The sequence below is a fragment of the Callithrix jacchus genome, chromosome 13 (genome assembly GCF_049354715.1).
Source record: "Callithrix jacchus isolate 240 chromosome 13, calJac240_pri, whole genome shotgun sequence".
Taxonomy (NCBI): Eukaryota; Metazoa; Chordata; class Mammalia; order Primates; family Cebidae; genus Callithrix; species Callithrix jacchus.
In genome coordinates this window covers 30,018,033-30,044,977 of record NC_133514.1, presented here as the reverse complement: position 1 = coordinate 30,044,977, position 26,945 = coordinate 30,018,033, and the positions used below count along the sequence as shown (strand labels likewise).

The 26,945-nt window shown below is 43.5% G+C and overlaps 2 long non-coding RNA genes across 2 annotated transcripts in view; one reads left to right on the top strand and one right to left on the bottom strand.

Moving 5' to 3' along the window:
* Nucleotides 1-26,945, top strand: part of LOC118146778 (uncharacterized) — a 292,952-nt gene that overhangs the window by 155,501 nt on the left and 110,506 nt on the right. The gene's annotated exons all lie outside the window — the stretch shown is intronic.
* On the bottom strand, nt 121-10,945 carry LOC144578852 (uncharacterized). Its single transcript, XR_013525279.1, has 3 exons — nt 10,618-10,945; nt 2,586-10,193; nt 121-1,383 (listed from the first exon to the last, which is right to left on the bottom strand). It is a non-coding gene; the product is annotated as an uncharacterized LOC144578852 (long non-coding RNA).

Sequence of the window (26,945 nt, the reverse complement as noted above, 5' to 3'; positions counted from 1 at the left end):
GTGGGCTGAGGCAGCAGGGCTTGTCAGAGAACTGAGCAGTCTTCACACTTTCAAAGTCCCTTCTATTTGGTAGGGCTGCTTTTTTTTTTTTTTTTTAATCATTGCATATTAGAAAAGGTAAAATCTACCATGCAAGAAAAAGAACAATCATGAAAGGAGAAAGCCCTTCTCAAGGGAGATCTGCTTATTAGTCCTTTGGAAGGTCAAGAAGGCCATTTGCCTGAGGCTAGGATTTATACTATTAGCATAGTAGACACATCTGGGGCCCACCCTACATAAATATCAGGGTGTCATTTTTACATTTATTTTTACATATGTGTGTGTCTTGTTTCAGGGTGTCCATGGTGCAATACAGCAGAGCTGAGAATCGATAGGATAATATGTCCAGGGCCTGCTGGTGATGAATGTGGGTGTTTTGGCCCATTTGGGCTGCCCCAACAAAATACCACGTAGACTGGGTGACATGCAAACAACAGAAATTTATTTCTCCCAGTTCTGGAGCCTGGAAGTCCAAGATCAAGGTGTCAGCATGGTCAGGTTCCGGTGAGGGCCCTTTCCAGGTTGTATATGGCAGACTTCTTATATACTCACATGGTGGAATGAGGGTGAGAGAGCGCTCTGGGGTCTCTTTAATAAGGGCACTAATCCTATTCCTGAGAACTCCACCCTCATTACCTCCAAATGGCTTCACCTTCTAATCCCATCACATAGGGAGTTAGGGTTTCAACATATGAATTTGGGAAGTACACTAACATTCAGTCCATTTCACTGAGTATTTTTGCTTCTTCAAAATGACTTCATTGTTGCAACATATAATCATGCCTCTGTCTTGAGGCTAAAATAGCATTGTCTTAGAGCTGGAATCTCCAGCTTTCTGCAATCCTGGACCCCTCTGCCAACCTCTCTAACCCTTCCCCTCTAGGAGCACTTACAGAATATTGAGTCTCTGCTTAGTCTCCCCTGAATCAATTTCTGCTCCTTCTTCTTTGAACTCCTCACTAGCCTTAGGGGCCAGGCATCCCATCCAGATATCATCCCCAACTGCAGAGAATCTGAGAAACTTTGCAGTCACTGTCTCCCTCAGGGCTCAAGTCTCCACTCCCAATAGGTCTTCAATCACCATGGTTTCCAATCTCACTTTTCTTCTGGGTATGCAGAGCACAGCTTCCCATTGCTTTCAAAGGGAAGTGCAAATATCTTATGCAAACTTACTGTATTCGTTTGTTCTCATGCTGCTAATAAAGACATAACTGAGACTGGGTAATTTAAAAGGAAAAAGAGGTTTAATGGACTCACAGTTCTACAAGGATGGGGAGGCCTCACACTCATGGCAGAAGGAGAAGCAAAGGCGTGTCTTATACCGTGGTAGGCAAGAGAAACGTGCTGAGAAAAAGAGGGGAAAATCCCTTATAAAAGCCACAGATTTCATGAGAACTCACTCATTATCATGAGAACAGCAGCATGGGGGTAATAACCCCCATGATTCAATTACCTCCAACTGAGTCCCTCCCACAGTGGGAATGATGGGAACTACAATTCAAGATGAGATTTTGGGTGGGGACACAGCCAAACCATATCACTTACCGACACCTTACATGATCTAGTCTGTGATCATGTAAGGTGGGGGGACCTTCTCTGCAGCTGGGGATGATATCTGGATGGGATATCTAGACCTTACATGATTAAGTCTTCCCGTTTGACTTAATTTCCTCTTATTCACCTCTTTGCTCATCAAATTCAGCCACATTGTTCTCTTCCTGTCCTTCAAACCCATCCAAGTTTATTTTCACTTTAGGGTTTTGTACGTTTGCTGGTCTCTCTACCCACTATATTCTGCCCACCAAAATTGGCATGCTATCTTCTTCTTGTCATTCAGATCTTTGTTTAAGTGTCATATTCCCAGAGCTAATTTCTTGAGCAGTTTGTCTAAAATAGCCCTTCTCTCTGTCACTTACATCTTATACAGCTAATTGTCTTCAGACATTTAAGATCATTGACAATTATTGATGCTATCTCTTTTCCTCCAACAGTAGAATACAGATTCGATGAGCAGAAACCTTGTCTGACATTTTCCCTGCTATATTCCTAACATTATAGAATGTATATGGTACTTGGTGGTCTCTATAAATACTTGTTGGATGACTCAATGAATGAGCAAACTATAAATATTTGTTATGAACTATAAGAAGTTGCCAGTGAACTTCACATTTGCAAACCTCATCATCTTTATTATGGGCACTAGAAGTCTCATCTGGATCCTGTGCCTAACCAGTAGAAAGTCATAGTGTTGGGCCTGGGCTGGGTTGCAGTGTCCCAGTCACCTAGACTTTGTGGAGCTTACCTGTGACTAGTAGACCAAGGTACCAAGGGTGAGCCAAGAAGCAACCTCCAAAACTCATCAGAAAGTTCAACCTGGCCGCACTTCTTATAGGCAAAGTGGGAAGATCTTGGTATGAAGCATAGGATATAAACTGGGGAAACTAGACCAGAGTTCAAGCTTGGAGGAATTCCCAGAGCCATGGGAACGTGGTCTTAGAAACCTGCTATAGTTTTGGGTGAGGCAGTGAAGGAGCAGTTAGACTTACTTGGTTCAGGCACACAATGACCTCCAATCCTTCTCTTGAAGGCATGAGCTGGCCACAGTTGCACTTTGCCCTGCTGGTGAGGATCTGATGCCAGAGAATGACAATGAGTCAAGGGCTGGGTGGGGAGAATTCATTGCTGTTAAGTCTTTTTGGATACTGAGTAGAGAATAGGTTTAGAGGAGGGGAAGGGAAGACCACAGGAACACCATTACAGAGGTTATTTATCAGTCCAGAAAAAAGAGGACAAGAGCTGGTGACAGCAGAAGGGAGGAAGAGAAAGAGATTCATGCAAGAGAATGACTGCTGCAAAATGTGCAAAATTTAAATTCAATCAGATTAGGCCAATGGAATAAGGAAAAAGAAAGAAACCATGAAGACCAGGAGGATCTGAGTTTGCTCAGCATTGGAGAGGGTGCTTCGTGCCTTGATTAAGTTAAAGACAGCAAGGGAGAGGCACTTGTGTGCAGGGAAATGTGCTTTACCTCTGGACAGGCTGATGTGACAAGCTCATTGGGCCTCCAGAAAGATTTTTTTCCAAAAGTAGCTAGAAATATAGGGCTACAGCACAAAAGACCCAGGAACCAGGAGAATGCCTGGAAGGATGGAAGAAATTATATTATTAAAAGTAAAATGGGCCATGCATGGTGGCTCATGCCTGTAATCCCAGCACTTTGGGAGGCCAAGGCAGGCAGATCACTTGAAGTCAGGAGTTCAAGACCAGCCTGGCCAACATGGGAAGACCCCGTCTCTACTAAAAATACAAAAATTAGCCTGGTGTGGCAGTGCACGCCTGTAATCCCAGCTACTCTGAAAGAGAGGCAGAATTGCTTGAATTGGGGAGGCAGAGATTGCAGTGAGCTGAGATGGCACCACTGCACTCCAGCCTTGGCAACAGAGCGAGACTTCATCTTAAAACAAAACAAGATAAAACAAACAAACAAAGTAAAATGGGGCTTTTGAAAGTAACCAAGAATTTTAGTAGAGGGAGGGGAGCCAGGGGGACATTTTTAGCTTGAATAAAAACTAATGCTGCTGGAGGGAAAGCTTGAAGCTGGAGGATGGTTTCTTATTTGAATGTAGGGTTTGGGATTTAATTATTTAAAATGTATCACTTGATTTCAGAAATCAGTTGTCTTTTGCTTTACAAAGAGGACTCAGGAGTGTCTTTAGAGAGTCAGAAGCCTAGGAAGCAAAATCCCAAAGGGGCCAGACCAGGAAAACCTAGCTCTCCCCAGTAAAAAGGGGAAGGCGCTCCCGTCCAGTGCTGCTTTCTGGGCCACAACCACCTGTGAAGAGCACTTTGGGCAGGTAATTTTGAAAACATCACACCAAAAAAAAGGATCGCATGTTATTAATCATAAACACAAAAACAAAAACAAATGAAGGTTTCTCCTTGCCTTTAAGTGAAGACAACCAAAAGCATGAGAGATGAAAACAAGACAGACACAACATGAAGACTGAAAACCAGATGATACTGTAGGGAGCATGCATCAAATTAAGAAAATAATTACTATGAGACTTAGATCACAGAACAAAAGGAGTCCTAAAAGAACATCCCACCTACAACAGAAACAAACAACAACTTAAAAATATGAAGGAAGTGGGTTGGGCATGGTGGCTTATGCCTATAATCTCAGCACTTTGGGAGGCTGAGGTGGGCGGATTACTTGAGCTCAGGAGTTCAAGACCAGCCTGGGCAACATGGTGAAACTCCGTCTCTATTAAAAATGCAAAGTGAGCCTGGTATGGTGGCAGGCATCTCTAATCCCAGCTACTCGGGAGGCTGAGGCAAGAGAATCGCTTGAACCCAGGAGATGGAGGTTGCAGTGAGCCGAGATTGTGCCACTATACTCCAGCCCAGGTGACAGAATGAGACTCCGTGTCAAAAATAAAATGAATAGAATAGAATGGTGATATTTCATAAGCCAGTATTACATTAATGAGAGAATATGATCAAGGTAGCCTTGGGTCCTTTTCCCTGAGTTTTTATAATAAGCCCCAGGCCAGGGTTACAAATATCAAGCAAAGGGAATACTAGGGAGGTAGGGATGAGGCTCCTAGTCAGGGCTAGAATAAGGAGATAGTCATGTGGGGGTGGGAAATAGGGCAGGTCTTAGCTAAGAACCTCAGAGGAGGCCTCTCAGGTCAGACCCAAGGCTACATACAGGGAAAGGGTCAGCCTCAGAGACGAGAGGCTGCTGGCTTTCCATGGGTGCAGCTTCTGGTGATGTCTCTTGGACTAGTTCCCACAATTCAGGTTACCTGCAGCTTCCCCCAGAAATGGACATTTTCCTTTTGAAATATAGGTTGGAGAGTAAAGTCTATTTCTTGAGAATCTTGAAGTGCCTCCAGGCAGTGTAGACCAGGAAACAGGAGATTTGGTGGTCAAATCAACTTTGAGAAATACTGGATTTAAATAACTTTCTTTGAATTCTCAGTGACCATTGAATTCTCAGTATATGAAAGGCCCTCCAAAGTCCAGCTTTTTTAATTTATTTAATGGGATGGAGACTTGCTCTGCCACCCAGGCTGTAGTGCAGTGGTACCATCTCAGCTCACTGCAACCTCTGCCTCTTGTGTTCAAGTGATTCTCTTGTCTCACCCTCCCATGTAGCTGGGATTACAGGCACCCACCACCATGCTTAGCTAATTTTTCTATTTTAGTAGAGATGGGGTTTCACCACATTGGCCAGGCTTATCCCGAACTCCTGATCTCAAGTTATTTGCCCACATAGGCCTCCTAGAATGCTAGGATTATAGGCGTGAGCCATCATGCCTGGCCAAAAGTCCTGCTTTTTTTTTTTTTTTTTTGAGATGGAGTTTCGCTTTTGTTACCCAGGCAGGAGTGCAATGGCGTGATCTCGGCTCACCGCAACCTCCGCCTCCTGGGTTCAGGCAATTCTCCTGCCTCAGCCTCCTGAGTAGCTGGGATTACAGGCACGCGCCACCATGTCCAGCTAATTTTTTGTATCTTTAGTAGAGACGGGGTTTCACCATGTTGACCAGGATGGTCTCGATCTCTTGACCTCGTGATTCACCCTCTTCGGCCTACCAAAGTGCTGGGATTACAGGCTTGAGCCACCGTGCCCGGCCCCAAAAGTCCTGCTTTTAAAGAAACCAGTTTAATGAATCCAATATTTTCCCCAATAAATGCCAGAAAGTTAGAGAGCCACAAAACACACTTTATCTTTGCTGCCTTGGGGCTATAATGTGGAATAATCACAATATTGGTCACCAAATTGGAGTTGGCTGATGTGATTGGCTGTGCCCATCTCTTCTTACTTCCGTGTTTCTACTTTATATAAAGTTGAAGGGAGCAACTTTCTCGGTGGAGGGCATCTGAGCAATATGTATTCTGGCTAAAGCCTCTCAGCATACTAACAGAGAAGTACAATACAAATTATCAATCTATTTGTAGAGCACTCTGTGTGTTATAAAGCACTTTACTATTATTTTATATAGTAAATATGTAAATATAGTGACTATGTAAATATATGACAGAGTAATATGATGGAGTTGGAAGAAGCTGAGCTGATTGTATTCTAGGAGTGCAATAAAACAAGCTTGGTCCCTGCAAGGTGTATGTCAGTTGGTTCTAGTAAACTGAATATTTGGGATAATTGGATCCCACTTTCTACAGCAGTTTCCATGAGTTGATGCACACCTACTGCTTGCCCTGGGGGTGTTTTCCCACCGATCCCTTCTCAAGGTTCACTTTTTAATTACTTGAATACCCCTAAGGTGCTGACTGAACAGGTTAATTTAAATGGGAAGACCTAAAACTCATGTTGTTTTTCAGCTCCTTGCTGAGGCATCTGATGATTATACCATCGCCAACAGGGTCAAGTCCAAATGCCTTTGCATCCTTTCACAACATCATCTCCCATCATTTTACCTGCACACTGCCTTCCAGCTCCCGGGAACCAGACCCCATTTCCTGACTGGGCTCTGCTTCCTCTGCTTCTCACCCCTCAACATACACACCCTACATTCTGTTCCTGGCTGCGCTTCTTTCCTTTTTCTACCTGCAAAGCCCTCCCCAGCTCCCCAAGGCAGAGCTAGTTGCTCCTTCCCCTGGATCCCATGGCCCTTTCTACCTATGGGCCTCCCATAGTGCCTAATGGCTCATAGATGATGCCCAGGAAACATTCATTGAGTGGATGATTCATTTAGGCAATGTCTTTTACTGCAGTGTCTCCAGATTTGACATTAAGACACCGGAAAGCATGCCACCAATTGCTAGCCGTCAATCAAGAGTGGTGGAAGGGAGGAGCCAGAGCTGGAATTGGTTGGCTGGGGGTGGTGGAACAGGCCTAGGCAAGCGGCTGCCAAGTATAATCTCTTTGGGGAAAGAGATATGATATGGTTTGGAGGTTTGTCCCCTCCAAATCTTATGTTGACATCTGACCCCCCCAATGTTGGAGGTGGGGCCAAGTAGGAGGTGTTTGGACCATAGGGGTGGACCCTTCATCAATGGCGTGGTTCCCTTGGTGATGAGTGAGTTCTCACTCTATTAGTTATTGATATTTGATTGTTAAAAAGAACCTGGCACCTCCTCCCTCTCTCTCTTGCTCCCACTCTCACCATGTGACACATCTGCTTCCCCTTCACCGTCCGCCATTCGTAAAAGCTTCTGGAGGTCTCCTCCAAAACAGATGCTAGCACTGTGCTTCTTGCATAGTCTGTAGAGCCATGAGCCAAAATAAACCTCTTTTCTATATGAATTACCCAGTCCTGGGTATTTCTTTATAGCAATGCAAAATGGTACAAGGAATATGTAAATTTTAAAAAATGCTTTTCTTTTTTTTTTTTTTTTTTTTTTTGAGATGGAGTTTCGCTCTTGTTACCCAGGCTGAAGTGCAATGGCTCGATCTTGGCTCACCGCAACCTCCGCCTCCTGGGTTCAGGCAATTCTCCTGCCTCAGCCTCCTGAGTAGCTGGGATTACAGGCACGCGCCACCATGCGCAGCTAATTTTTTGTATTTTTAGTAGATGGGGTTTCACCATGTTGACCAGGATGGTCTCGATCTCTTGATCTCGTGATCCAACTGCCTCGGCCTCCCAAATGCTTTTCTAAAGGAGCATAGATTTAATGAGGATGAGGAACAGTGGCCTCACAGGAAGAATGGATTCAAAGTAAGCCACATGGCATAGTAGAGGGAGGAAGAGATGGGGCAAAGGACTGTGCCTGGGCCCCACCCGCTGGCAAAGCAGAAAACCTACTGCGGTGCCAGGGGCGCTCCTTATCTCAGGGACAGGACAAGGCTGAGGAGCAGGCTGAAGCCCCTCCCCACCTTCAGCCTCCATCTTAAAGCCAGGGACTCATAGCCAGGTTCTCCTGGAAAAGAAGTAAAGGTAGTACATGATTTGCTACTGGTTTTTTGGCTATTTTAACAATCATTTCCTCTTCATGTTTAACCTTTTGTTATTTGACTAAAATCTCTAAGAAGAGCTTAGTTCCTTATGAGCTCAGTCCACCCTTGTTATCTTTCCTCAAAATTCCTGAACTCAAAGGGGCAGAAACCAGGTTTCTAGACGTTCAGCTCAGCCAGGCAAACAGCCTCTGGTAATTCCAGGCAAGCGCAAAGGCAAGCAGCAAATCGGGCAAACAGTAGAGGTTGCATCTGTTTTCTTTTTGAGAGTATCCTTATCAGAGAGCCAGAACTAGTCATTAAATTATGTTTGTTTGCTAAAGCTGCTTTATCTCGTTGATCCTGAAAGTGCAGCCATGTACAAAAAAGATCATAGACCACTGCAACTAACTGGGACTACGGAGTGTATTTAGTTCCTCTCGTCTCATTTCACAGGGTGGAAACTGATAGGGGAAAAAGGGAAACTCAAATTACAACAGACTTGATAGAATTTTGTTGCTGTTTTCCTCTAGACAACTCAGGCTCCAGTTAAGGTCCTTCTAAAAAGCCACCATTTTCTGATTTGCTCCTTTAGAAACAGGGCGGCAAATAAAAGGATGGGAACAGAAGTGAGAAAGGCACTTTGAAGCAACGGACACAAAACAAGAGCAATTGATGGACTTCCCGAGCTTGGGTAGATACTTCCACTCTGAACCAATCCTCGCATACAGGAAACACCATAAAATATTGATCTATGAATGGGTATATTGAATTGCCCATTCCTTCTTAAAATATACTAATGGACGGATGCAGTGATACAGGTACATCTCAATTGCTAATCCCATAAACATGATCGAGCATCCACTCTACTAAATCCACAGAGATTAAAGTAAGGACATAAATATGCATAATGAGAAGAACAAACATTTATTGAGAGCTACAGTGTTTTAGGTGCTGGACCAAGTTATAACCTTAATAATAAGTACAATTGTTTGTCCATTTTATAAGTAAGGAAACTAAGACTTAAGATAATGAAGTAGCTGGCCTGAGGTCACACAGCAGACAGGTGACAGTGCCAAGATTCTGAATCAGGTTAGCCCAAGTTCCTAATCATTCTGCCCAGTGACCCCCATGACACTAGATCCCTGGAACCTGCAGTATGGGTGGCACATACCCGAACAGAGTGCCAGTACCACGTGATAAAAACTTCAAATGGGAAATGGGAAAAGGGAAGGTGGGTTAAAGAACAGGGAGATTTGCTAAATCATAAAATTACAGCTGGATAGGAGGAGGAATGCCTAGTGTTCTATAGCACTGTAAGATGACTATAGTTAATAGTAACATAGTTTCAAAGAGCTAGAAGGAGGATCTTGAACATTTCTAAAACAAAGAAATGATAATGTTTGAGATGACAGATATGCTAATTACCCCCATCTGATCATTACACCTTCTATGTATCACATCACCATGTACCCCATATATTTGTACAATTATTAGTTGTCAACTAAAAAAAATAAAATAAAATAAAGTAAAATGGATTCCAAATGGGAAAAAAGAAAGAATTCACAGGGAAGGTAACACTAGAGCAGGTGCTTAAAGAATGAGGGAGGAAGTTCGGTGAGGTGGCTCATGCCTGTAATCCTAACAGTTAGGGAGGCTGAGGTGTGAGGATTACGTGAGCCAAGGAGATCAAGACCAGCCTGGGCTACATAGAAAGACCCTGTCCCTATTTTTAATATGCATTTATATTATAAAATTGTTTTTAAAAAAAGAATGAGGGAGGAAATGTCCATTTGGAGAGGACTGGAAGGGAGAAGTGCAACTTAGGAATGGGGCTGAGCTAAATAGGAATATCGTACCTGATGCTGTAGAAGAGGCGAATGGTGCCAGGGTCAGACTAAACATACCCCAGGGCTCAGGTGGTAGCCTAAATCCAGCTGAAGAGAGAGACCAACCTCCATGCAATCAGGATGAAAGAGCTGTAGACCGCGAGGTGGAAACTGCTGTTGGCCATCCAAGCTCAACCTTCATGGAGACTGGTGTACTGCTGCCCACTCAGGTCACCAGCTGGACGCTGCCCCGGAGTAGACTAGCTGGGAGGGTTGTGCAGGGTAGGGACACAGCCAAAAGGAGCTACCAAGAACCAGGGAAATTACTAAAGATGGTGTCAAGTTCTATGAAACAGTTTCCTTTTCTACAGCCCTTGGCTTCATCCAGCCTCATCCTTTGAGATCAGCACATGTTGCAGTCAGGGCATCTGCAAGAAACACAAGAGGCATCAAAGAAAAGGGTGATTCCACATGATATTGATGCCCAAGCATCCAGCGAAGTCAGCTTTCTGTTCTTTGCTCTGTGCTTGCCTAGGGAAGTCCTCAAGTTTGAAAGACCACAAATCATGGCTAACACAGGGACACCAGCCAGCCTGAATGGCCACAGCACCTCTGGCCTTCTTAGAGAGGCATCCCTTTTTTCTTTTGCACACCTTGGAGTTTCTCTTTTTCCATTTCCCACCCTAATCCTCTCTGAGGTTCCCTCTTCCTTTCCCTTTCTTCTTCCTCTTTCCTTCATCAGTCTCTGGTGGACCTGCCCCATGGCTGGCAGCTCTGGGCCCAGGCAGTTGCCAGTTCTGATTCTCCAGCCCCACTTTGGAAGAGCAGCATCCCCTTGTGGTCATGGACTACCTGCATCTGAATCCTCCAGAGAGCTGGGAAAATGCAGAGCCCTGGGCCCACCTCCAACCTGCTGAAATAGGCTTGCTGAACTGGAAGCTATGCCTCCAGCAAGTCTTCCGGGTCAGTTTTTGCTCACTAAGGTTTAAGACCCTGCTCTAAAGACAAAGGCCCTGGAAACTTTGGTCTCTCTGTGTCCCCCATTAACCCTTCTCTAAAAAGTGGAGAAGCTGAGTTGAAGAAACAGATTGAGTTTTTCCTTTTCTCTTGGTCATCTGCCTAGACATCCTTCTCCTCTACTGGATGGTGGGTCTCTAAGGATGGGTGTTATGTTCTACTCAGCTCTGGAACCCTGAGATTCCTGTTATGCCTGGGTCACCATGGGCACTTAGAGAATGTGGAATGAACACATTGTTGATGCAGGGAACGCCCTCTCTCCCTCCCTGCCCCCTCCCTTCTTTCCTCCTCCTCCCCTTTTCTGTTCCTCTTTCTCTTGGGACCCCCTTGGCCTTGGGCACAAAACCCAAATGTTTTAAGAGATGGTTAATGTTTAAAGGGAGACAGGCGGGCACTGGCAGGGCAAGGGCAGGTTGCTCAATGGGCAAACAAATCCACCTTCTTCTGTTGTCTCCTAAGCCAACAGGAAGCAGCCAAAAGACGGACAGATGGTCACTCACCCTGCAAGGGCTTGGGACAGCTGTCCTGCCTGCCCCACGCAGCAGTTGCATAACCTTGCTGCAATAATTTGGAGCTATAAATAGTCTTTACTGAGGAGCCCCAATCTGGGATTGGACAGGCCCGAGGAGTGGCCTTTATTTGTTGCCCCTTCAAACCAGTGGAGAAAAACATTTTTTAAAAGTCTTTCTTATAGAATCTAAGCCTGGGGCAAAGTATTCCATCTTCTTTGAGTTCAGCCTGTGGTCTTATTCTATGACTGCATTGAGAGTCTTCACACAGCTCTTTCTCCTTCTTACTGTGCCAGTATGTGACCCAGTTCCACTTACATAATGGTGCTAATGATGATAATGATGGCCATTCTTTAGTAGGTCTTCTTTCCTCCATTCCTATCACTCTTATCCTTGTCTAGTCTTTCATCTCTTGTGTATGGCCCTTTCAGTGCCTTGTCTGTTGACTGGTGACTCGGTCTCCATCTAGTATATAAGACTGATTCTCCTGAACACTCATTGTTTCATGTTTTTCCCCTGTTCAGAATCTTTCAGTGGCTTCCTCTTACTTATAACAGCCTACAATTCTCAAAGACACCTCCTATTCTTAATGTACATATTTATTTATAAATTAAGTATGTGTGCTACTGTCAGTTCATAGAAAATATTAGAAAAAGTTACTTTCATTGTTAATTTTTGACAAATCATAAATAGTAGTTCTAATACTTTCTCCCTGATCACTGGTGGGTCATTGTGAATACCCCACAAAGGCTATCATGAGGATAGCATTGAATCACTTTGCTGGGATATCAAAAGGCCTCCAAGATCTAGTTTCAGGTCATTTCTCCATTGTCTCCACATTTCTTAGAGACGACTATGGCCAGGCACAAGTCTAGGCTCAGGAGGTAATAATCAGTAGTTACAGCCCCTACATATTAGGAGCTCACAGAAGGGTAGAGGAGATAAACTCGTAAACAGATAACTTTTGGAGAGTCCTATGTATCATTGGAAAAGTTTGCACAAGGCACTAAGAAAGAACAGTGGAAAGAAAAAACAGCCTGTGTGAATCCAGAAGGACTTCACAGATGACTATTTGAGTGGGATCTTGAAGGATGAGTCTTTCACCAAGTCACAAAAAGGACAAAGGGCCTTCTGGGCACAGGCAAAGGCAAAAAGGTCAAGGAAGAGCTTGGCACACCGGGGAAGGGAGAAGCTGTTCGTAGAGGCTGATGGTGCCTGGAGGAGAGGGATGGAAGATGTGGATTGTAAAGGGAGGTTGAGACCAAATCACAGAGGACCTTTTCTGCCATACCAATAAGACTGGCTTGTATCCTGAAGTTAGTGGGAGTCATGGATGTTGTGACAAACTACATTCTCTCCTAAATCTGATTTCTCATGATTCTCCCTGCAGGAGTAACAGACTATAAAGTAGGCAGAATAAAATCAGCATTCTCTCCAGGGTTCCCATGAAGCCGACAGTCTGGGCTGCTGGGGAGGCCCCACACCAAGGCCCACAGCCTCAAAACAGCAGCACACACCTCTCCCCAAAGTCTAAGGGCAAGGTCAAGAGCATTCAGGGTTCAAACTAAAACTAAGAAAAGCGCACACTCCATGACTGGGACTAATGGTCATTGGAAAAGCTTCTCAGGGGTCACTAGAAGTTGATGAGATGAAGACATATCTCTGGTACATTGTCAGGAATAAATCAACCCAAATTCTAATAAAAGAACAAAGTTGTAAAATAGAACACAATGACAGATGCATGTAGTTTAATAAAACGGAGATTGCAGGGTAAGAATTTTTCATCTCTGGATTGCATCATTTCAGGATGGGAGACACCGCTATTTATCTTCTCTCTTTATCACAGTTTTATTAAGAAATTGATGTTTATACAGTGTTCCTACAGAAGCCATTTATCTTTTAAGTTCATTAGCATGTCCAATTCCTCTTCTAAAAAGCTTCACCTCGAAAATCTTTGTAGAGGGGTTTTCATTTATTTAATCAACCTTTACTGTGTGCCTAGTGGTTGCCACGCACTGCTCTTGGCTAAGGTTTTCCTTCTAAAGTATTTCCCTTCATCTGTGAAAATAGTGAAGGTGACCACTGTCTTCATGATGGGGACTTTCAGTTTTGCCCAGAAGGGGTGCTAGACAGACCCACAGACCGTGAGCTGTCTGCTCTGTCCCCCCTGTAAACAGGGCTGGGCATCCCTAAGCTCTTTGGGCCATGTGTGGAGGTGTGGTCTGTGTTGGAGGACTGGTGCCTTTCTCTGTGGGATAGAATTTTCCTCTGCACTGTACTGATACAGCAGCCTTGAGCTTTTAGCCTAATGTGCTAACAAAATGTCATAATCGTCCAGAGAAAAAATGTTGGACTGAATTAGAAATGATAGAGATGCTCATCTGGATAGGGACAAGACTGTTAGACATTATAAGAATGAAACGACAGGCTTGAGGTGCAGTTGTGTAGGGATGTGACCAGCAAGTTACTGACAACCTGAGCAACAGCAGGGTGTCATAGAAGATGGACTGGACTCAAAATCAGAGACTGGAGCACCAGCCTCAGCTCTGAACATCAGCCATCTCCTTGAAAAGCTCACAACCTTTCTGTCTCTCCATATTCCCTTCTGTCAAAGGCAGATGCTAGGTGGTTGCTAGCTAAGACCTTGATTCTAAAGTGCTGCATTTATTTCATCATATTTCCATACTTGTCACACTTGTCTACAAAAGCAAGATGGATTACGTTGCCACTTCCTCTTGTATGGATATATCTGAAATCTAGCTGCTTTCGTCGCTCTAGATAAGTGTTACTGACCTGCCATTTTTCTTTGGAAATCCTTTGGAAGGGAAGAGAAAGAAATAAACATTCTTTGTTATCCACTGTTCTCATTACGGGCTTCATTCTGTGGATCCTCTGATATCTTCAAATAAAGAGTGAGGCTGGGAAAAGGAGAAAGAGACATGCAAAAGGGGAAAAGGGATCTCGTGGGAGAGATGAGAAACGGGAAACATCAGCCCACCTCATCAGGAAAGTTGACTTTAGTGTCTTGAGTACTTTGTTTAAATATCTGTCATCACAATTCCCATTTGCAAATGACAGTGATAATGCAAGCTTATCTCATTAGGGTGTTATGGGAGAAATAATAACAGTTTAAATACACGGTCAACAAAGTACTGTCGTAATGTTCATTGTCACTGGTAACACGAATTGGTTTTTATATGGGCAGTAGTGGCCCCCAAATGAAGATCCTTGTCCCATTCTCCCTGAGAAGGTGGGCATACCAGGAGCTATGCCCAAGCACTACTACCCAGGTAGGCAAGATGGTCTGCTTATGATTTGCTTTCTATAAAGGCCCAGTGAACCTCTTAGGAGTGACAACCAGCCAAGCAGAGGCTGGCCTCTGGCCTCTAGTTTTAAGACTACTAAGCAATTCAGAATAGATGCTGTTTTGCCCAAGAAGGACACCAGACAGACCCTGAGCCACTTCTAGATGGTTGATTATTTCATTTGGTTAGGCGAGGCAATGAAGAACTCAGTAAATGGCAAAATAGTCTAGGAGTACTCAAACAAGGTGGTCTATGGCCAAGGTTCAGATAGTTTCATGAGTGCAGGCCACAAGTCAGAAAAAATCATGTATATGTATATTCCTTTCTATTTATGTATGATTCATATATTATATATTTTGAATGTATATTTAGATTTAGACTTATCACAACTTCTGACCCTACCTCCAATCCTCACCTCTGATTTGCTCTGAGAAGAGGTTGGCAAACTATAACCTGTGTGCCAAATCCAGCCTGTGGCCTGTTTTTGTGTGACCCACGAACTGAGAATTAGTTTTACATTTTTCAAGGGTTGTAAAACACACACACAGGAATATGCCACAGAGGCCTGATGCAGTGCAAAAAGCCTAAAATATTTACAACCTGGCCCTTTGCATAAAGTTTGCCAACCTCTAGCCTTGAGGAGTTACTGGCCTCCTGTGTATGACATACTTTATAATTGCTTTCTCATTTAATCTTTACAGCCATCCTGGAAGGGAGGTAGGATAGTTGCCATTATGTCCATTTTATAGGTGAGGAAACAGAAGGCCAGAACAGTTACATAACTGCTCGAGGTCACATTCATAGTGGCAAGGCTGGGAATAGACCCATGGCCTTCGAATTCTCCATCCAGGACTCTTATCAGTATATCACAAAGAGAATGACTGGCCAGCTCTTCTATACCAGGGGAAGGTTGAACTGAATCCAAACTGATTTGAGGGCATTGGGTCTGTCTACTCTTTCTTAGCAGGCAGCCCATGTGGGGAAAGTCATGAAGAGGATTTGGAAATCCTAGCAATGTTTAACTAGTCTTATTACAGATTTAGGCAAGGCAGGCTACAAAAGTTCACATACTACTCTGAACTGATCTCAGCTGTCCAGGCTGACAGTGCCCCCGACCCCCTACCCTACAGAGGAGCCCCTGAAGACAGTGGCAAAGGGTCGTTTGCACCCCTGGGCTGTCTGCTCTCCTAGTTCAGAATTCACTCCCCTCTGCTCCAGTGAGTGCTGTGCAGAGCTGCTGGAGTGAATGAATGCCCACATTATCTGACTCCCCAGCCTGTTGTCAGCTTCCTGGCCACAGACTGGGGCAGACTGTGGGCAGCTGGCGTGGACTGTAGCGTCCCTGACATAAACAACCCACAGCTGAGTAGTGGCTTGTTCTTATCCCCACCCTAAGCAAGGTCTCCCCGACCCCAGGCCTCCCTGCTGCCCCAGGGCTGAACAGGGGCTTTGTGCCCGTAATTCAGACCAGCTTCTGCCTAAATCCTTTTAACTGCTACCAAGCAGAGACCTGAAATAAAGATGTACATGGGGTTGATCCCCAAGTCTTTTCCAGGCAGGGGGCAGGACTGAAGGGTGACAAGACCCAGGCCCATCTGCCTGTCAGGGATGATTTGGGGAGCTTTGATAGAACAGTAGGAAGGTAGGCAGGGTGACTTTAGAGGCTCTTCTAAGAACTTACAAATCCAAGTCCTCAAATATCTTCCTTTTGGCTCAGTATGGAGTGACAGATTGCTGCTCTCAGAGATTGACCTCTAAGAAACAGAGTCAGCACTATTCATCATATCAGTAAGTACTTTAGCCCTTACTAGGCAGAGACCTGGACCCTAGGGAGGAACAACAGAGAGGGGAAAAGGAGGAAGACCAGCAAGAGTGGGGCTTCTTGGTGCCATAGTGCGAGAGTGCTGAGAATCCCGGCAGCAGATGTCAAGAAAGGGGCACAGTGGGGATGAAGGCACAGCAGCATTAGGCCTTGCTGTCTGTAATTCTTCCTCATCTTCACTCGTGTCACAGCATCTCAAACATAAGGAAGCCTTCTTGCTGTGTTCCCACTGCCACCTTGCCACCTCCACCCACTGTGGCTTCCCTATCCTCTTTCTCTCACTGTCCCAGAGAACCTTTCGCACAAGCCGGTTCCAAACCAGCAACTCTCATCTGAACAATCACATGGATCTGCAGCTCTTTATGCAAGTCTTGGCCCTGCCTGGCACTTTTTATGGCCCTTATTCCTTTCTACCTTGAATTCCAGTTTTTGGATACCTGTCCTATTTCCATCATGAGACTGTGGGCAACTTGAGGGAGAGCCCTGTCTGATTCAACCATAGCACCAAGCACAGTCCTTTGCCCACAGGTAAACCTGCAATAAATATCAGGCTATTTTAGCATTTCCTCATGATTCTTCCAGCCAGATGCTAAGAAAAACTTTAGAACCCTTGGAAAGGGTCAGCCAGGGTCTTTATAGCTGCTCTAATCTAAAAGGAATACTTTTATGCTCAGGATTTTAAAAAAAATTAATGTTATTCAGGACAACAGGTTGCATCAGACACTAATAGATATTTCCAAACTTCTTAGCAATCCACCCATCCAACACTTCTGCCAATACAAACACACCCAATGATGAGGGGAAGAAAGAGCCTTCCTTTTCTTTCAAAGTCACTCACATGTAAAGATCAATTAGGATTTATAGAAGACAGTTCTTACCAAGGGGCTCACTAGGCCTTAGTTCTGAAATCACATTTTTCCTTCTCAATCACATTTTCTGTAGGTCTCTTATTAGACCTGCCAAGACAGGCAATCTGCTGTGTCTGCTTATTTGCTGAATCACTGCTGATGTAAACTCAGCAAACAGCAACAAAAAGCTGTTTTAATGAGATTTTAAAGCTCAGCTGTGAAAATTGAAAGTCACCCAACATCAAACCACCCAACCACCTGAGAATATTGCACGGCAACGTTCTTGTCGCACAGCCATTCTATTTCTGACCAGCCAGTTTACAGTAGCAGGAAGGAAATAGGCAGGGAGGACAAGAAGCAGTTACTCAGGGACAATTTTGGGAGAATTAAATAATGTTTGCAAAGGGCCCAGCATAGGATCTTGAGTCAAATAGATGCTCAATAAATGCTGGTCGTCCATTCTGCAGGCTTCTTTTAGATCTCATATGAGTAGTGTTCACTGTGGTGTATAGTATTCTTCAGTATAAAACTTGGACTTTGAATGCATTCATCTCTTTGAATAATTAAACAAATGCAGCCACTCACACACTTAAAGAAGGCCACGATAAGAGTGTTACAAAGAGTTATAATTAATTCAATTATAGAACTGGATTAATTATAATTATAATTAATATAAAATTATAATATAAAGTTCACCTGAGTTCAATTAAAAACAGAGTTATGAATGAGTCTATCTTTTATTGTTTTAGTCAATCACATAGGCCCCTACTTGCCCCATGTTCAAGAAGTCAAGTGTCTCTCTCTGGGGGCCTCCACTTCTCATTCAAAAAAATACTCTTCCATTCCACATTGCCTCAGTCCAAAGGTGCTGAGGATCAGCTCTGGCTTCAAGGCCAGGCATCTGGAAACTGGAGACTGTTAGTAGTTAACTGTATCTCTTGCATGTTTGTGCCACACAGTATTTCAGATAAAGCTTTATGTGATCAGTACCTGGATGCTTGCCTGCTCTGTGGCAATGCCCTGCCTGGGTTTCTGCCCAGGCCAAGTGGTGTTCTGCTCCTGAGCTCAGATATGCAGCCTCCAGCAGCAGCCACATGATGTGCAGAAACAAATCTTCCCTCAAGTTCAGGGAATCTTAGGCCAGGGATTGAAAGTCACATGCCTATACAGCAGACAGATAACAGAAATGAGAGAAGTAGACAAAATTTAAGAAAAATTGGCATATACACTTCCTCCTCCTTCTCTTCCTCCTTCTACTCCTCCTCCTCCTCCACCACCGCCGCCTTCTTCTTCCTCCTCCTCTCCTCCTCCTCCTCCTCCTCCTCTTTCTTCTTCTTCTTCTTCCTATTTTGAGACAGAATCTCACTCTGTCACCCAGGTTGGAATACAGTGGCACAATCATAGCTCAGTTGAACTCCTAGTCTCAAGCAATCCTCCTACCTCAGCCTCCTGAGTAGCTGGGACCACAGGCATGCACCACCATGCTCAACTAATTTTTTTAATATTTTGTAGAGATGGGGCCTCATCATGTTGCCCAGGTTGGTCTCGAACTCGTGGGCTCAAGCAATCTTCCTGCCTTAACCACTCCAAGTTATACTTATGGGATTATAGTTAAGGGCCACCACACCCAGCCAGATTTAGTTTTTTATTAAACTTTAGTGTTAGCAGGTTATATGTAAATATATGTAGTATTGACTACATTTTCTATGTACAAAATGCAAGTAGAGAATAAGGAATGTTTAATACATACACTTTTTAAATAACTCATTTCTTTTTTAATAGAACTCTGGAAACCACGCACCACTGTTTGTAGAACAAAATGTCAATGTCTCTTCTGTTTTGTGTTCTAGTCATGGATTGCTAGAAGAATTGCACCTTTAGGTTTCTGGGACTTCAATATAGTTATGTTACATTTTCGGTACTATTTTTCCCTAAAATTCAAGTCTATCAATTTATAGTGCTTTCTTTATCCTATCAAGATTAATTGAGGAAAGCAAACTCAACAATGTTATTTGATTTTCATTAAGTTTGAAATACAAGTTTTTTGGAATCTGGTCTTCAAATGGACAATTTTAAAAATAGAGTTCAGTCTGTCACTTCCATTTCCAGTGCAATTAAGTGGGTCAGAGAATTTGCCACGAAATGAGTTTCTCAGATGTAATTTCTTTGAAATGAGTTTCTCAGATATAATTTCTTTAAAATGAGTGCATTGCATCTTACATTTCTTAACTATGGTGTCTAGGTATCTCACACATGGCCACCCTTCAAAACAAATATTCCAAATGTTTGTTTCTGATGGCCTAGTCTTCAGTGAGTGGGCCTGGAAATTTTTCCTTGGATCAGTGAGCAAGTCAATTTATTTCAGCAATCCAAAAAAAACTCTTTCTGGCCAGGCGTGGTGGTTTATACCTGTAATCCCAGAATGTTGGGAGGCTGAAGTGGGCATATCACTTGAGGTCAGGAGTTCAAAACCAGCCTGGCCAACATGGTGAAACCCCATCTCTACTAAAAATACAAAAAAATTAGCTGGGTGTGGTGTCACACATCTGTGAACCCAGCTACTCAGGAGGCTGAGGCAGGAGAATCGTTTGAACTCAGGAGGCAAAGGTTGCAGTGAGCCAAGAGTGTGCCAGTGCACTCTAGCCTGGGTGACAGATCGAGACTCTGTCTCAAAAAAACAAATATGTATCTTTCTAATTTTAACCCTCCTTGACTGATCTACCCAGACTCCATGAAATACAGCCCAATGTAGTATTCTGTTTCAAGAGGGTTATGAAAATCATTGTACTTTCTGCAATTCAAGGCACAGAAGCATATTCCATACTCAGTGCTAATTGCAACGTCCCTGACATTTTTCAATTCTAACCTTTAGCGCTAAGCAATTGCTGGTGAATAATGTAATGAAGAGACTGAAATTCTATGTCCTTACAAATGTCCCCCTATTACATTTCCTACTAAGTCTGAAATTAACACTAACCAGGTCACTTATCACATCCTGTAACCATGTAACCATGCTGTCTCATACTGACTGGTCTACTGTCTGTTCAAACCATCAAGACTCTCCTGGCACCCTAAATAATTCATTTTCTGATATTATGCCTATCATATTGATATATACAAATGATCTTTTAGCCCATGATTCCTAATTAACTCCATGAACAAATATACGAATTTACCAGGTACAGCAAGAAAACACTAGTAGTTGTTTAACTTTCTTACATAACTTGTGCTGTGGATTCATAGCCATACCTTCAATACACACTGCAACAGAATTTCTGGTTGTTTCTGTTTGGGATACATCATGTCTGTTGCATTCAATAGACATTTCATGTAAACTCATCATCTGTCAGTGGTTTCGTGGCCCACGCAGAATTTTCTCTGAAGATATAATGGCATTTAACTAAGGCATTATTTTAACAGATTCAGATTTTTTTTAAAAAAGCCTTTAAAAATACCTGTCCTCTTTTTTGTTTAGTGTTTTTTTATCATGCATTTTTTTTCATACCCGTCATAGCTATGACCATATTTTGTTGCATCACTTATGTTCTTTTGACACAGAAACACAACAACCTTCTCGAGGTATCTTTTGTTTCAGAGGAGCAGCAGGTGGGAGTTCAGTAGATCTGGTGTGTGACATTAAACCAGGCAACTTAACTTCTCCAGATCTCAAGTTCTGGGTCTCCTCTATAAAAATGATGGCCAGTTGCTGAATAACTCTCAAGGTCCTATATGCATGCTAATATGTTTAAATTGTATGGCCTGAAGTCCTAATGGATCCTAGGTTCCTCCTCTATCCCAGAGGCAAGCTGCCTGGAAGAGGGACTTTTTCCTAGGGAAAGTGAGTCTGTACCCCAAGCTATAACAGACATTCACAGCAAAGCAGCAGTATTATTATTCAACCTAGCACTATCTAATCTTAGATGTGATTATCTACAAAGCATTTCATTGCTTTTCACTTTATGCCTACATATACATAAGATTAAAAAAAAGAATAAAAAAGGATAAATGGGGTGAGAGGGGCCTAACATTATGTACCTACCACAAGTCAGGTGTATGCAAGGACTTCTATATACAAGATCTCATTTAATCCTCCCAATAAATCCATGCGGGCTATTATGTTGTCCTCGCGTTACAAATAACAAAAAAAAGCTCAGAAGAGTTCAATATCTGGCTCAGATGACACAGTTAGCAGCAGATCTAGGATCAGAGCAATTTTGTTTGGCCACAAGGCTCATGTTGTATCCACTATGCACACTGCGTGATTCTTGGTTCCTGGGAGTCTTCCTTGCCATTGGGTTTTTTTGAGTTGCCCATCTCCTGGGCTGTCCTTGTTAAACAAGCATGCCATGCTTTATTCTCTTAGGCCCCTTGGGCTTGGAAACCCTGGCTCAATGTTGGGTTGACCAGGTTGAAGACCAAAATGAGGAGAGATAAAGCCAGGATGCAGAGCTTGGTGTGAAGATCAACAAGACCCAGGAGCTGAAGGTCCAGCCGCAGCCGTGGGTCCAAGCTGGGTGCGCCTGTAAGAGGCAGGAGCTGAGAGGCAAAGGTCAGGAGAGGCAGGAAGTGGGCCCAGGACACACAACCTGAATGTGCTTAGGGACTGTTACAGCCCATGGTCCAACCCAAAAGCACTGACTGCCAGAGTCAAGTCCTTTTCAGAGGAGATGGAAAAACCAACCAACCAATTTCCCCCTAATGTTTATCATAAGCATCGTAAGAAGAAAAAAGAAATAATGAAAAGAAAAGGGGCTGGATATGGTGGCTCACACCTGTAATTCCAGAACTTTGGGAGGCCAAGGCAGGAGGCTCCCTTGAGCTCAGGAGTTTGAGGCCAGCCTGGGCAACTTGGCGAGACCGCCATCTCTACAAAAAATACAAAGATTACCTGGGTGTAGTGGTACATGCCTATGCCACCAGACTCAAGAGGCAAAGGTAGGAGGATTGCTTGGGCATGGGAGGTTGAGGCTGCAGTGAGCTGAGATTGCACTACTGCACTCCAGCAGCCTGGGTGACTGAGCAAGACCCTGTTTAAAAAAAAAAAAAAAAAAAAAGGAAAGAAATCAACAGAAGAACTTGCAATGAAAACCCACCCCATTCTTCCCCATGTGTAGCTTTTGTTCCCCAGGGCAAATGCTTTCTGCTCTCAATTCTGGAAGTTACCACCCTGACAATAACTAATGTGCATGCGATTTCTTAACTTATCAATGTAAGACATTATCAAGCTACTCATATCTACAGAAAGCTAAGGATTTAATTCACCTTAACTTCCCTCTTTTCTTCTTCCTAATTTTTGACAATTATTTTGTCTTACTGTTTATTACCTCTGAATAATAATGTAAGCATGTATTTTTACATTCCCTACGTTTTAGAAAGTATTTCTTGATTTTCAACTCAATTAGATGAAGACATGAGGGCCCCTCTTCCTTCCCCCAAATATTTCTCACTTTCTGACAGCTGGAATTTGCTTTTACACTGGGAAGCTGATCATATCACATTTTCCTCTATAACCATATTTAGTCTTCTGTGTTCTATGAGACTGATTCTCTAAGTTAAAAACCAATAAACACTATTTCTGTTATTATAAATCTGCAGTTGTTGATGTATGAATCCTTTTCATAAATATTGAGGCAGGTGCTGAGCTTGGATTACAAGACAGGGGTCACGAGGCAGGAACTGTGCCCGAGGTGCAGTGGATGCTCTTCATCACATTCCGGCAGCGTCCCGGGACCATGTCACCATCTGGCAGGGCTTCACTTTGGCATAAGCAGACAGAGGAATCTGGCCAGGATGCTGCTTCCACAGGGGTCTAGAAGCTCCAATTCTCAGAAAGAATGTTTGTCTCTAGAGAAGGGAGCTCCAATTTTTGCCTGAGGATGGCTGCCACACTTCCAAACTGAAGGATGGGTGAGGAGAAGATGCCCCCCACCAAATGGCCAGTTCTTCCCCAGATAACGAATTATCTCCTCTGCAACCTCACCCCTCCGCCTCCTCCACCATCCATGGAATATGACATCCATGATCTGATTCTCCAACTTGTCATCTGGTTTCTATTCTCTTTACCTGTCCTGAAATTGTGTATTTCTATTCTCTTTACCTGTCCTGAAATTGTGTGGGGATCTCTCCTCCACTGTTTCCTCCCATTACCTCGACCATTACAAGTTTATTGTCGTATTTTTATCTTATGTCTCTGGAGGGAGAAGTAAGCCATGGTCATACGTGTATTTTATTTTTCTTGATTATAACATAGTTTAAGTTTATTATAAACAAAAATTTTAAACAATCAAGAAAAATATAAAAAGGAAAGGAAAACTCCATAAAATCTTGTGCCTCAGAGGTACTCACTGTTAACAGGTTGATGGAAATTCTTCCCTAATCTACCAACTCTTCCTGCTCTGTGTGGAATTCCCAGAGGGGGTTCACATGTGTTTTTATATTGGAGTCTTCACTCCTCTGGGAGGCATTATGCCAAAGGTAGGCATTCACATTAAAGGGCAATGCTCATCCCTTTCTGCTGCAGCCCCAACCAAGGCTTTAGTGAAAAAGAACTTAGTCTGGGTAAATAGTTTTACTCAGGATTGCCCCTTGCTGCTCTACTTTTCCTACTCCTGGCTTCTAGAGCACCTTATGGTGGAGTTGCGTCCCTATGGCTGCATCCCTAAGGCAGCATCCTGAGTCCTTTTGCAGAGAAGGGCCCTTTCCAGCAGATTCTTCTGGAATCTTTTCTTTCTCTGGGTCAGAGTGTGGGAATACGGAAAGTCAGATTTACTGGCTTATGATATGCACATTTCACAGATGGGTCAGCCTCCCAAGTAAGGCATTACCATTTAGTCTCCTCTTACAGGGGAAGGGCTCTTCATGGATTATACAGTTGCTGGGTTGTAAAGAGAGGGCAGAGGACAGATGTACAAAGCTGAGAAAAGGTACTCATGGAATTTCTGACCTCCCACCCTTTTTCCTTTTAGGTACAAGCGCTTTTTCTTTTTCTCATTTTGCAATGTTTAGATTTGTTGGCTTGTTTGGACATGAATTAGAAAAGAGACAATTTTGTCTCTTTTTCAGTTGACTGCAGAGCCAGGGAGAGTTAGCAGGAGCAAGTTTAACTTTGCCTTCTACTGTGTGGGGTGACCCACAGGGTCAGAGACAAAAGAACTCTCGGAAGGTGTGCACCTGGCAGACCCAGTTTCTCCGTCCATGTGAGGGGCCCGTGTGAAGGCATCAGATAACGCCGTGATTTTCTGGGCCATCAGTCAACTCTCCAAGTCTGGGCTTTGCTTTTGACTTGGCCCAAGCTCCTGGCAGCAAAGAGGCAGAAGAGAGGGGAAAGCCTCAATCTCCCAGTCATTCACAGGTTGAAAGAAAAAAAAACCATCACACTGCTTCCCTGAGGAAGACTTTGGGCTTTTTCTTAAATGTTTATGCTTCTCTCCTTCATCCCCAAGTAAGACATTTTAGACAAATTCTACCACCAAGATACTGAGTCCATGGGTCCCAGGTAGGGAGGGTGCAGAGAGGGGCAGAAGGATTCTGCTTGTGGGTGACAGCTTGAAAAACGGAACTTCGCAGGGCCAGGCTCCCTACTCTTATCATCATTTGCTGACTATCCTAGGAACGAGGAGACAAAATCTCTCACATTCTTAGACACACAGATAATCAGAGCACTCTCTGAGACTTTCATCAAATTATACATTTTTTTTTTCCAGTAGTAGTTCTGGTGGAGATAGGGCATTTTATGGTTATTTTGGAAACAATTTCCTCTATATAAAAATGCATTCTGAGTTTGTTCTCTTGGGCAAAAATGTTGTCACTATAGCATGACAATGAACCCCTCCCAGCATTTTTGTTTTTTGTTTTGCAGTATATCAGGTGATTGAACTGAGAGATAAAACATGGAGATAGGAACAGGAAAATATAAAAGTTGCACCTTGCCAAGCTCACCACACCCAGAAAAAAAACAAAAACTGTCAATAAAACAAGGGCCCTGTACAACTACTTTTCCTTCAAGATTGAACTCACCTTCCTTGTTCAACATAGGCTTCTTGGACCCTGCAAAGCAGGATTGAGACTGCTGGCCTCTGTGTGACATATGTTTCTATTGCACCATTTTGCAATGATTTGTTTTGTCTTTTTTTTTTTTTTGAGACGGAGTTTTGCTCTTGTTACCCAGGCTGGAGTGCAATGGCGCAATTTCGGCTCACTGCAACCTCCGTCTCCTGGGTTCAGGCGATTCTCCTGCCTCAGCCTCCTGAGTAGCTGGGATTACAGGCACGCACCACCATGCCCAGCTAATTTTTTGTATTTTTAGTAGAGACGGGATTTCACCAAGTTGACCAGGATGGTCTCGATCTCTTGACCTCGTGATCCACCCGCCTCGGCCTCCCAAAGTGCTGGGATTACAGGTGTGAGCCACCACGTCCAGCCCTGTCTTTTTTTTTTTTTTTTTTTTTTTAAGACAGCGTCTCACTCCATCGCCCAAGCTGGAATACAGTGGCATGATCTCGGCTTACTGTAACCTCTGTCCCCTAGTTCAAGCGATTCTCCTGCCTCAATCTCCTGAGTGACTAGGATTACAGCCGCACGCCACCACCCACAGCTAATTTTTTGTGTATTTTTAGCAGAGACAGGGTTTTGCCATGTTAGTCAGGCTGGTCTCGAACTCCTGACCTCATGATCTGCCCTCCCAAAGTGCTGGGATTACAGGCATGATCCACCACATCTAGCCTATGTCTTTCCTGCCTATTATAATTTGAACCCCGTTGAGAGTAGAGACACTTACCTGTTTTTGTACTCTATCATTGAGTACAGTGCCTTAGACCTATATGGTAAAAACAAAGTCTAAGTGAACAAATGAATGAATGAATGAATAACATACGGATCATAGACTTGTCTTCCCAAAACATATGTCCACAAAAAGATTTTGCCTCACATTATTCTAAGTGAAGTGACTCAGTAATAGAAAACCAAACACCATGTGTTCTTACTTACAAGTGGCAGCTAAGCTATAAAGATGCAAAACCATACAGAAAGATACAATGTTCTGTGGGGACTCTGCTGTGGGAGAGGTTGGGAGGGGAGAGAGGGATAAAAAACAGCATATTGGGTACAGTGTACACATATCGGGTACAGTGCACCAATGATGCCTGCACTAAAATTCAGAATTCACTACTAAGGAACTCATCCATGTAACCAAAGCCAACTGTACCCCCAAAACTATTAAAATTAAAAAGATTGCCTCCTTGAACCATGTTCTTTAGGCCCTTAGTAATTACCGCTATCGTGTATTGGACACTTAAGTGCTAGGTACCATGCTGTGCACTTCATGCACAGTGTCTTATTTAATCCGGATTCCTCCCCTAAGTTAACATAGATGTGATATGATCTCAAAGTGTCTTCTGCTTCTTCATTGTGATACATGTCACACTTACTTTGTTCACCCTCTGTCTTTCTTGGATTGTAAGTCCCACGAGGATAGAAACGTCTTTTCTTGCATGATGCTGAATCATTCAGCATGCAGCCCATATCACATGTGCCATGAAACACATATTGAGTTCATCTTTGTGACTTTTGTGAGTCCCAGCAGATCGCTGGTAGGTGCTGTTCCAAGTATATTCCAGTATAATTATTGCAATCCTAGTTGTCTCTGTTCCTTTTTGATGCTCAGATAGAACATAAAGGAAAC